Below are 11,572 nucleotides of genomic sequence, written 5' to 3' on the forward strand. Positions count from 1 at the left end.
TTCATCAGGAAGGGAACAGGCATGTAATTTAGATGATATTTCCATTTAGTTAACATATTTATAATTTAGTAAAAGGGCTGCCCTTTTACCAAATGCAATAAATTACTTTCTCAATTCAGCCAGATGGAATCACATTGGTAAAACTGATTTAAAAAAGAAAAAAAAAATTAATTGGCTAGGATTTGATAGCTACCATTTATAGTCTTCCCAGGGTAATTTCTTTGAGATTTTTAAATTATGTATAAAACAGAAGGGAGCATATATGAGACCCTGTTGGAAAGCCCTCAACATCTACAAAGTTATGGCAATTGACCTAATTATTATATTTGGTTAAAGAGAGCCTTCTAAGAATTGAATTTGCACAGCCTCACTCACATAATTTGTAATTCAGGTAAGTATTTCACCGAATTTGTTCAGATTACTAAATCTAATCGTCTTTCCACATTAATGTTTTTATACCTGAGTTTTTGTTTTCTGAATCAATGCAAAGCTTTATATGAAAAATATGAATGTAGTAGGATGCCTATGCCTGGGACAAACAGGTTGATGTGGTTTGAAAATAAATTAGAGAAAGTTATGAAAAAGGAAATTATCTCTGTTTTAGGAAGTTTTGGTCTTCCTTAGTTAGTAAATCCCTCAAGGGCTACAGACCCACATAGGGTGAGTGAAGGACTCCACAGAATGAAAAAGTAGTTTTTCTTTTCCAAACAAGATTTTATTGTTTGAGGAAAAGGCAGATAGCAAAGCTGTCACTTGGTGGGGTAGGGTGGGGAAGGATAAATCTTTTTACATAAAGAATCCAGAGTCAGGATGCCCGGGTGGCTCAGTAGATTGAGCGGCTGACTCTCGGTTTGCTTAGGTCATCATCTCATGGTTTCATGAGTTCAAGCCCCACATTGGGCTCTGTGCTGACAGTGCGGAGCCTGCTTGGGATTCTCTGTGTCCCCCCCCCCCCCGCCCCTCTCCTACTCGTGCTGTCTCTGTCTCTCTCAAAATAAATAAATAAACTTAAAAAAAAAATCCAGAGTCTTCTAGGAGAGAAGGTATCCATTGTCGAACTCTGCTCACAGAGCCCTGAAAGTGGAAAAACTGGGTGAACCAGGGTGGCCTTGGAGACTGTTACCTGGAAAGGAGAGTCAGTCTGACTGAGGACCTGAGGTGAAGCACCAGAAGTTTGTTAGAGGAGGAAGTGCTAGTTTGAGCACAGTGTGCAACTAGCAAACCCAGCCTCAGCAGTTAACAAGCACTTAAGCCTGTGAGTACCACCAAGAAAACTGTGCCAACCAACTGTATCATCAGTATCAGATGCTATTTGCAAAGTCTCTTGTTTGCAAATATGGTCAACCTGGCTGCAGTCCTTCAACCAATTGGGTGGGTCCTTAAAAAAGAGGTTCTAGGCTTCTATTGATAGGCAAGTGGGTGCTGAAGACACTAATTGAATAAGAGGATGTAGCCATCTGCTTCTAGTTTTGAGGTAGTGATGTGAGTTTGGAAACATCCTAGTTGAACTTGTGAAATTTTGTTTATCACATCAGCTCACTAACATCAGCTCACTCAGCTCACTGTGCTTCTTTGTTTCCCAGGTAGTGACAAAGGGTCAAACTCAAAGGGCTTCAGGTATGAGCCTGGTAAAACAATTGTGTCATAGAATAAACAAGGCAAACTGGAGGGTGCATCTCCCTGCCAGGAAATCAAAATTCATTGCTTTTTAAAAATCTGAGCTAATTGGGGCGCCTGGGTGGCTCAGTCAGTTAAGCGGCCCACTTTGGCTCAGGTCATGATCTCGCGGTCTGTGAGTTCGAGCCCCGCGTCGGGCTCTGTGCTGACAGCTCAGAGCCTGGAGCCTGTTTCGGATTCTGTGTCTCCCTCTCTCTGACCCTCCCCCGTTCATGCTCTGTCTCTCTCGTCTCAAAAATAAATAAACGTTAAAAAAAAAATTTAAAAAAAAAATCTGAGCTAATTAAACCAAAGGAAAAGATTATATATATCATAAGCCTACAGGCTGAATTCAGCATCTCAACTAATACTTTGATACTCTACAATTCACTATACCTAGAGCCCATTTTAATTTACTCAAATCTCTTTCTGCTCCCCTAAGGTCACTTTAGAAGACTTTTAAAGAGTCCTATACATTAAGCCACAATTCAGCTCCAAGCTCTAGGTCCTAAAGACCCAGAGGTGACAAAGGCAAGTCCATTCCTCAAGGAACTCCCACAGGTTGGTATTGTGAACACCATTTGTTCAGTTTCCTGTCTCCTCCAATCATCAGGAATACTTCTCTGTAACATCATTGGATAAACCTAATTTTACCTTTTTTAAAGCCAGGTTTTTGTGTATATTTATAGGACTCATTTCTTGTATTGTAAAATATTAGAAACCCATTCATATCATTGCCTGCTCTTGCCTACACACATCCTACCCCTTTTGTCTTCCTGTCTCTAAGCCCCTGGACACCCACAAACCCAGATTTCAACTGATCTCTGCGGGCCTGGAACTCTGGCTAATGTTCTTGGATCTTTTTCTTTGTGAGTCTCTTAAAATGGACCTGAATCTTTGGATATCAAACCCATTAAACCCATACCTAGTCTCCTGGACTCTGAACCCTGCCTTCTCTGTAGTGTTAAAAAACAAAACTCAACTGAGTACATTTAAAGATCAAATTAATGTTATCAAATGATTCTTGAATGGGGTGGCGTCACATTTTAGCAGATAGGGAGTTCCAAGGAGCTGGGTGTTCATCCTGGTTCTTCTCAGCTTGTCCCAACCGCTTTTTATTCATAATTTGCCTGATACTTTTGAAAGTATCTTTCTATAAAGTTGCCTTTAGAAAGGCAAAAATTTATATTGCAAAAATAGAATAGTAAAAGATGTAACTCATACACTAGAGACTTCATTTTTTGAGAAAACTTAATTTCCACCATCCATTAAAACCGGTAATGCATCAATAGGAAGATTTTGGCTGCAGAAAAAAAGACCTTCCTATATCTGGCTTATTTGTCCCAGTCTGCTTCCCTATTTATAGTCCTCAAATTATCTGTCTTTCTTTCATCAAAGAAAATATCCATATGATTATACAATTATGTGATAGACCATTTGGGGCCACTTAATCACTTAATTCCTTTCTGAAAAGCTGTTCGCACTTTACTCTAAAGATTTATTTCCTGGATGGTGTCCACTGCAAGTTTTTAATTGTAATTAATGAAATCCATTGCCAGTCTTGAAGCCACAGAACTTTTCTAACCTGTACATTCAATTTCAACAACACAACAACTTATTTTCTTTGTCACCCATTTATTTCTCACTAACCCCCAAAGGACAGCAGTGAATAAGGTTCAATAGACAACATTTCCTTTAGGAAGAATTTCTAAAAAACATAAATAACCTAGAATTATTGTACACCTGAAACTAATATAACACTCTATATTAATGAATTGGAATTAAAATTTTTTTTAAATTAATAAAATACAAAAATACATTTTTATAAATAACCTAATAAAACACAGTATACTTCTAAATCTGCTTGGGTCCTCTGCACAAGACTCAGGTGTGGGTCTTTACAAGATGGTCAGTGAATTCCTGATAAGGAGAGTTAGTGAACACAGTCTGTTTCCAAAGGTCAGGGGTGAGATAGCTGTAGGTCTTGGAAATGGCATCAAAACTGGCATCAAAAGTTGCCAGGGTGGCAGTGCAGGCCCTGGCCAAGGTGTGGCAGTCATCCATACCAGCCATCATCAGTAGCTTCTTGGGTACAGGGGCTGAGATAATGCCAGTGCCTCTGGGGGCAGGGATGAGGTGCACCAGCATAGAGCCACAGGAGCGGTCACCTTTCATGGGACAGTGTGGGACTTGCCAATCTTGTTCCCCCAGTAGCCTCGCTGAACCGGGATGATGGAAAGCTTGGCCAGGACGATGGCCCCATGGATGGCAGCAGCTACCTCCTTGGAGCACTTAGCACCCAGACCGACGTGTCTATTGTAATCCCTGATGGCAACAAATGCCTTGAACCTGGTCCACTGGCCAGAATGGGTCTGCTTTTGCAGGGGCATAATCTTCAAAATCTCATCCTTGAGGGATGCCCCCAGGAAAAAGTCAATGATCTCGGATTCCTTGATGGGGATAGATCTCCTCCAAAGACTTGATCTTCATGTTCTTGACCAGGCGGCCAGCTTGGTGACCGGGATCCACTCCTCACCTTAGGCTTTGCCTCCACTAGCTCCTCGGCCCCGCCCCACCCCGGCCCCGCCCCAACCCCACCCTAGCGCCCCGGACCAGGCCACCTCCCCACCCGACTCCCACCCTGGCCTGCCCTGGCCCCAGATGCTGCTGCGGAAGCCGCTGTGGCCTCCCATTCCAGGGCCCCACCAGTGTCAGCCACCATTTGGTGTTTTCCCAGAGAAGAAGCTAAATCTGCTTTCTAATATACATTGAGTTTTAGGGGCAGGAGTGGTGAAAAATAAAAGTCAAAATTATTCCTAGTTACCTTGATTTCACAGGTTTCACATAGTTATCTTTTGGTGAAATTCTAGAATTACAATACTTTGTAAATGTGGGATGAAGGCCACACTCGGAGGTCAGTCTTCTGTACTTTGCCATTCACTTTTGACTTGATGGCTATACCACGCCTATAACAGTAGTCTATTTTGTTTCAAAACTGCTATATTTCTTAAAATCACCATTTATTTTGAAACTAAGTGAATATAAATAGTATAGGAATATGAATAGTGGCAGAAGTCCAGGCAATTAAATTTTCCCCAAATCACCCCCAAGTCAGTTGTTCAACATACTTTCTATGCAACGATTATCATGTGACGATTAGGTTCCAAGGCACAGGGGAGAACGTATTCACCACGTGTGGAGGAATTCCACCATGTAATTCCTAAAGGGAAACACATTTAGAGTTCCCTTTGAGACTATACCAAGTACATTATATTCCCAGAGTTGTGAAACTCAACTCTCCCCTGGCATCAAGAAGAGGAGTGACAAGATGGGTTAGTACTGGCAGTGGGGCTAGGAGGGCCGAGGTGGCAGGTCCGTGCAGGGCGGGGTATGACTGACCAGAGGATTTTGTCAAGTGGAGCAAGCAAGTCCCTGAAAATGGGGAAAGAAGGAACTTGACAGCAGCCACAAACCAGAAAGAGCACATGGAGGATGTTTCTAGAATGCATGTTCATAAGCAAGAGAATATATGCTTTATTTGACCTTAAGTACTTTTGATGAAATATCTGGGGACTTTTCTAAGAAGAAAACTGTAATTGCTTGTTATTGCCAGACACTGCCTGACAGCATTGGAATTTGCTTGGCTTTTTGTGGCTGCTACCCCAAACTGGTAACCATTCAGTCAAATATAAGCTAAAATTAAATTACTTTTCCTTCATTGTTTATGTATTTCTGCTGAATGGGGACATTTCAGCAATGATTTTATATTCATTAGGAGGATGGAATACCAGAGCAAGTCAATCAAAGTCATAATGAAAATACCAAGACATTCCTGTCTGTTTTTCCACAGTCTACTATGTTCAGTTGGAATAAAATACAGGATCTCTAGTGACATAACACTATATATAGATCTAAAGGCACTTTTTCTCTGACTGTGAATAGATACAGATGACAGAAAGTTGTGAGTTGTGTTCAGTAGCTTCCAAGGAACACACCTAGATGTCTCGCTACAAAAGCAAATTTTTCAGAATTAAACTAAAGCTGTTTTTTAATAACTAAAAATATGAAAACTGTTCTTCTAGAAATAATCAAGGAAAAATACATATGTTTTCAAAGTGTTCATCAAACATATTTATCAAAGTGGAGGGTGGGGGAATATGTTATGTAGAGATACGTTAGAAGCTTAAACACAAAAGGGTTTAAAAGAGAAGAAATAGATCAGTGATTATGAGTCTTTTTGGAATTGCTACCTACCATCCACAATTACACTTTTTGTTTCATGATATATTTACATCCTCTAGAAGCACGCAACAGTTATTACAGTTAACTGTGTTTGGATATCAGTTTAAGAATGTAACTATGCATATGCAGGCATGTAACAAAACCAAGGTTGTTATCAGATATAGCAAGGACTTTCTGTGAGTAATCCCAGGCATGCTTGACTCTCTCCATTAGAATTATAACATGTTCAACTACATTATCCAGTTCCTCCTACTGAGAGCTCCTAAATGGACTCTCACTTAGGATAGGAAAGGAAGGTACAGAAAATTAAATTCAGAGCATACTAATTAAGAAGAAAATTTCCCACAGGTTTAGAGTGCAATGCAAAATAGTTCTCAATAATATCTGTATAGTAAAATAAAACTTTTGCACTGAGAAGGGATAGGTATTAGACCCTGCTACCATTTACTTGCCATATTTTTGCAAATCTGATGAATCTTCTACTCCTCTATAATGTGGTCCATGAGGGTTATAGGATGTATGTATTTCTTTGAAATAGTTAAGGAATGTATTTATTTACAAAATATTTAACAAGCTCACGATTACAAAAGAGGATGGTTTATTAAAGAAGAAGATGAGGATGTCTGGGATGCATAGTTGAGACCCCCAACCTAAACTAGTAGAAAAGAAGGGGCAGGGAGATTCTCCTGGGGGCTGAGTGGGGGCATGCAATCCTGAAGGATGAGAGAAAAGGGATTTGGAGAGTGAGTGAAGGTCTTGGGGAGTCAGGGGGAAAGCAGGGCATCTTTTAGGGACAGAAAGAAATGGCCAAGGGGTCAATGGTGGGGAGAGAAATGAGCAAGATAAGGGAGGAAAGCAGGAGAGAGATGGTGAATAAGAACAACAAGGTGGAAATGCCAAACATCTGGCTGGGAAAATATGGGTAGACCAGATCTGGCAAGACTAGATCTATTATCAGTATTTTTCAGGAATTTTGATTTTTTTTTTCCTTACGCGGGTCGGGGGATGAGGCTACTTAAAAGCCACATGTGGAACCAATACAAAGAGAATTATATCTCAGAAATATCACTGCCACTGCACTGGAGACTGTGCATTAGTCCAGAAGAAGAGTAGTAGTACAGGAGCGCCTGGCTGGCTCAGTCCAAAGAGCATGGCTTTTGATCTTGGTGCTATGAGTTCAAGCCCCATGCTGCATGTGGAGATTACATAATACATACATACATACACTTTAAAAAAAAGAAAGAAAAATGGTGGTAGAGGGTCACACCAGAAAAGTGGTAGTGTTAGACCCGAATAGTAGAGAAAGAAAGACATGGATGGAATTGAGATGCATTTAAGAAGCAGACTCAGCAGGACATGGTGAAAACTGGGACATGAGTTTGAAGAAGGAGGGAATTAGGTGGGGGAGGAAATGGGGATATAGGGAAACAGTGCTTAACAGGAGATTAATGGTCAGAGGGAAGCCACGTATAGACAGAGAAAAGTGGATGCTGACAAAGATCATATACACCAAGTATTCTCTGAGGTGTTGCCTTTTGAGTCCAGACAAGATTTCCAGGAATGGATCTTAGATGAAAGATACGAATGGATAAAGAAGATGTGGTTTATATATACAATGGAATACTACTTGGCAATGAGAAAGAATGAAATCTGCCCATTTGTAGCAACATGGATGGATCTGGAGAGTGTTATGCTAAGTGAAATAAGTCAGGCAGAGAAAGACAGATACCATATGTTTTCACTCATATGTGGACCCTGAGACACTCAACAGAAGACCAGGGGGGAGGAGAAGGGGGGAAAACAAAGTTACAGAGAGGGAAGGAAGCAAACCATAAGAGACTCTTAAATACTGAGAACAAACTGAGGGTTGATGGGGGTGGGGGGAGGGGAAAGTGGGTAATGGGCATTGAGGAAGGCACCTGTTGAGATGAGCACTGGGTGTTTTATGGAAACCAATTTGACAATAAATTTCATATAAAAAAAAGATGAAAGATAACAGTACAGAGCTATCCATGGATTGGATTGGATTTAGCCAAAAGATCTCTTCAAAGAATGGACTCTGGAATTTAATCAAAATTAGATCCTTCCCAGTCAGTTTTATCTTTTTAGGGTTTTTGTTGTTGTTGTTTTTGGGTTTTTTTTTTGTTTTGTTTTGTTTTTTTAAGTATAGGTGTGTGTGTGTGTGTGCTGATGATAATTTGTATACTCAAGACTTTATATAGCCAGTGAAGAAATGACATAGTAAACCTTTTTTATAATCCTAATGGCAGTCAAGATGGATATCTTTACTTAAAATATTAAAAACAATATTGCCGGGGCGCCTGGGTGGCTCAGTCAGTTAAGCGTCCAACTTCGGCTCAGGCCATGATCTTGTGGTTTGTGAGTTCAAGCCCCGCGTCAGGCTCTGTGCTGACAGCTCAGAGCCTGGAGCCTGTTTCAGATTCTGTGTCTCCCTCTCTCTCTCTGACCTCCCCCGTTCATGTTCTGTCTCTCTCTGTCTCAAAAATAAATAAACGTTAAAAAAAATTAAAAAAAAAAAAATATTGCCTAGCAGGTTCTTGCCTAGGATGTGATCAACTTAAAAAGTAAATACAAAATGAAGTATGTAGGTTAATTCCTGTCCTAATCAAAATATTGCTTTCCCTTTATAACGTGAGGGGAGTCAGACTACAGTTCAGCATCCAAGGAAAGATTTTAGCCTTCTTGTTCATTGAAACTTCTCTTCAAGATCTTAAATTCACTAAGTCTTATCTTTTTTCTTGCCTATGATTGATATTTGCCTTTGTAATGTTCCTCTCTCCCTCTGCCTTTCCCTCCTCTCTCTTAAAATAAAATTTAAAAAAAAAAAGGCTTCTCAATATGCTAAGGGTTTGCGAACCAGTTCACTGTGGCTTTGAGGCTGTAAGTGAACAGTTTTTCTAAAAAAAAGACTATTTTCTGTTCCACGAGACAAGATGCTCATGCCACTGGATAACCGTCTGCCATCAAGTTCCAGAATCATAACCTTATGCTTTTTAGATACTTTCCCACAATGAAGGAAGGGACAGTAAATGGACAATTTACTAGGCCCATTCAGAGGTATAAGGAGAGAGAAGGAAGCTGATACCTTCTTGCCATTCTCAAAGGTACCTTATAAGGCTAATGTACAAAATTCTACTCTGTCACAGGGGCATGCTAACTAGGACAATAGTTAGAGCTAATTAAGCAATCAAATTGAAATAGAGTGATTATTTTCGCTTGTGTGCTCTCTCTTGTTCTTTTTTTTTCCCCCCCTTATCCCTTTCTATCCTACATTACCTTTTTCATTAAAAATAAAAACCCCCAGGGGTGCCAGGTGGCTCGATGGTTAAGCATCAGACTTCGGCTCAGGTCATGATCTCACAGTTCATGGGTTCGAGCCCCGTATCCGGCTCTGTGCTGACAGCTCGGAACCTGGAGCCTGCTTCGAATTCTGTGTCTCCCTCTCTCTCTGCCCCTCCCCTACTCACACTCTGTCGCTCACTCTCAAAAAATAAATAAAACATTTTTAAAAATAAATAAATTAAATAAAATAAAATCCCCCAAACCATCATTACTGTTAAACCATGAAAACAACATCAGAAAAACCCAACTAGAGGAACTTTCCACAGAATACCCAGTCAATATCACTTAAAACTGTTTTGGTGATTAAAAAAAAGGGGTGTGGGGGAGAACTGTAAAGGTCATGAAAAATAAGAAAAAAATAGAAAATGTCCAGACCAGAGGGATCAAGAAATATGGCAATTAATGCAATGTTGTCTCATAAATGGAATTCTGGGAGAAAAATTTAAGGTCTTTAGTGGAAAAACTAGTAAAATCCAAATAAAGTCTGGATTTACAGTAATGGACCAATGTTGATTTTTTAGCTTTGAAAAATGTGCTGTGGGGGGCGCCTGGGTGGCTCAGTCGGTTGAGCGGCCGACTTTGGCTCAGGTCACGATCTCACGGTCCGTGAGTTCGAGCCCCGCGTCGGGCTCTGGGCTGATGGCTCAGAGCCTGAAGCCTGCTTCCGATTCTGTGTCTCCCTCTCTCTCTGACCCTCCCCCGTTCATGCTCTGTCTCTCTCTGTCTCAAAAATAAATAAATGTTTAAAAAAAAAGAAAAGAAAAATGTGCTGTGGGAATGTAAAACATTAACATTGGGGGTGCCGGCTAAAGGTATACTAAAGTTATGCACTTACTTTCTTAATCTAAGCTATTCCAAAACAAAAAATTTGTTAAGAAAATAAAAAATAAAACCTTCAGGGGCACCTGGGGGGCTCAGTTCATTAAGTGCCCAACTTCGGTTCAGGTCTTGATCTCATGGTTCATGGGTTTGAGCCCCACATCAGGCTCTGTGCTGACAGCTCAGAGCCTGTAGCCTGCTTCAGATTTCCTGTCTCCCTCTCTCTCTGCCCCTTCCCCATTTGCACTCTGTCTCTGTCTCTCTGTCTCTCTCTCAAAAATGAATAAACATTTAAAAAAATTTAAATAAATAAATAAATAAATAAATAAAACCTCATTTCATCTTCTTCCCCCAATAGCGGTAACACCCAAACATAAATAATATTTTATATTAATACAATGTAATGTATTCATCTCTGATTTACATTATTTAATTTAATACTCAGAGCAACTGCATGCATGGCCAGAATTGGTATTATGGTCCCCACTTTACACTTGAGGAAACGGAAGCTTTGAGAGGTGGTAACTTGCTCCTACTTCAGTGTTGGTTAGGCTGCAAACCATTTTTACAGGCTATTTTTGCAAGGAGACTTCAAAAATACAGTGGCTCAGAAAAAAATCTTTTCTAAAAATGGAGATATAATTGACGTGTAGCATATAAGTTTAGGATGCACTTGCTGATTTGATACATTTTATATTGCAATACCATTACCACTATAGCATTAGCTAACATCTCTTCAAAAAAAAAAATTAACTACTTATTTCTCTCTCATGTCACAGTCCAGAATTGTCTGAGCATCTAGGGTCTTTCTATGTTGTTGCCCTCTTGGGTTCTGCCCTTACAGGTGAACATGGGCTCATTAATATTGCATTCCAGCTCAGGGGAAGAAACAAAAATGAACGGGAGAAGCAGATAACCTCTTCTTGAATATTATAAGAACTGTATAAGAGCATTATACAGAATTGCAAGTAAAAAAAAAAAAAACCATTTTTACTTGCAATCAATTGTTAACACTCAGTCATACAACTGCACCTAAATTACAGGAAGACTAGGGGATGTTGTCTAGCTGGGAGGCTATACCTGAGCAACGGGTACTACACAGAAGAAAATGGGAAAGAATTTTGGGGACAACTAACAAAATCTGCCATGATTACCAGGCTCATTACAAGTAGAACAGGGTCTTTAATCAAGGTTTCCTGTTTTCAAGTTTGGCACTATTCCTATTGCCTGCTGAATATACATCTGTACTCTCTATTCATCTCTATATAAAAGGAAAACGACTAAAAAATTCAGTTAATACTTTGTTTTACCTTTTAATATATATATTTTTGTAACTAAATTTACCACTTAATAAAATTAATGACTTATTAGTCATTTCCTTCCGGGTCACATTCTTGTGATGTTTATATTTTTGGTGACATCAATTTAAATGCTTGTGTGTGTTCTGGATTGCACATTCAAGGTAGTGCTGTCTTTCACTTTTCTCTTAAAA

At 39.8% G+C, this 11,572-nt stretch overlaps 1 pseudogene; it reads right to left on the reverse strand.

Moving 5' to 3' along the window:
- Positions 1 to 1,042: 1,042 nt before the first annotated feature.
- LOC125921523 (40S ribosomal protein S2-like) lies at positions 1,043 to 4,593 on the reverse strand (annotated as a pseudogene).
- Between the last annotated feature and the right edge of the window lie 6,979 nt (positions 4,594 to 11,572).

This window comes from Panthera uncia, chromosome C2 (genome assembly GCF_023721935.1).
Source record: "Panthera uncia isolate 11264 chromosome C2, Puncia_PCG_1.0, whole genome shotgun sequence".
Classification (NCBI taxonomy): Eukaryota; Metazoa; Chordata; class Mammalia; order Carnivora; family Felidae; genus Panthera; species Panthera uncia.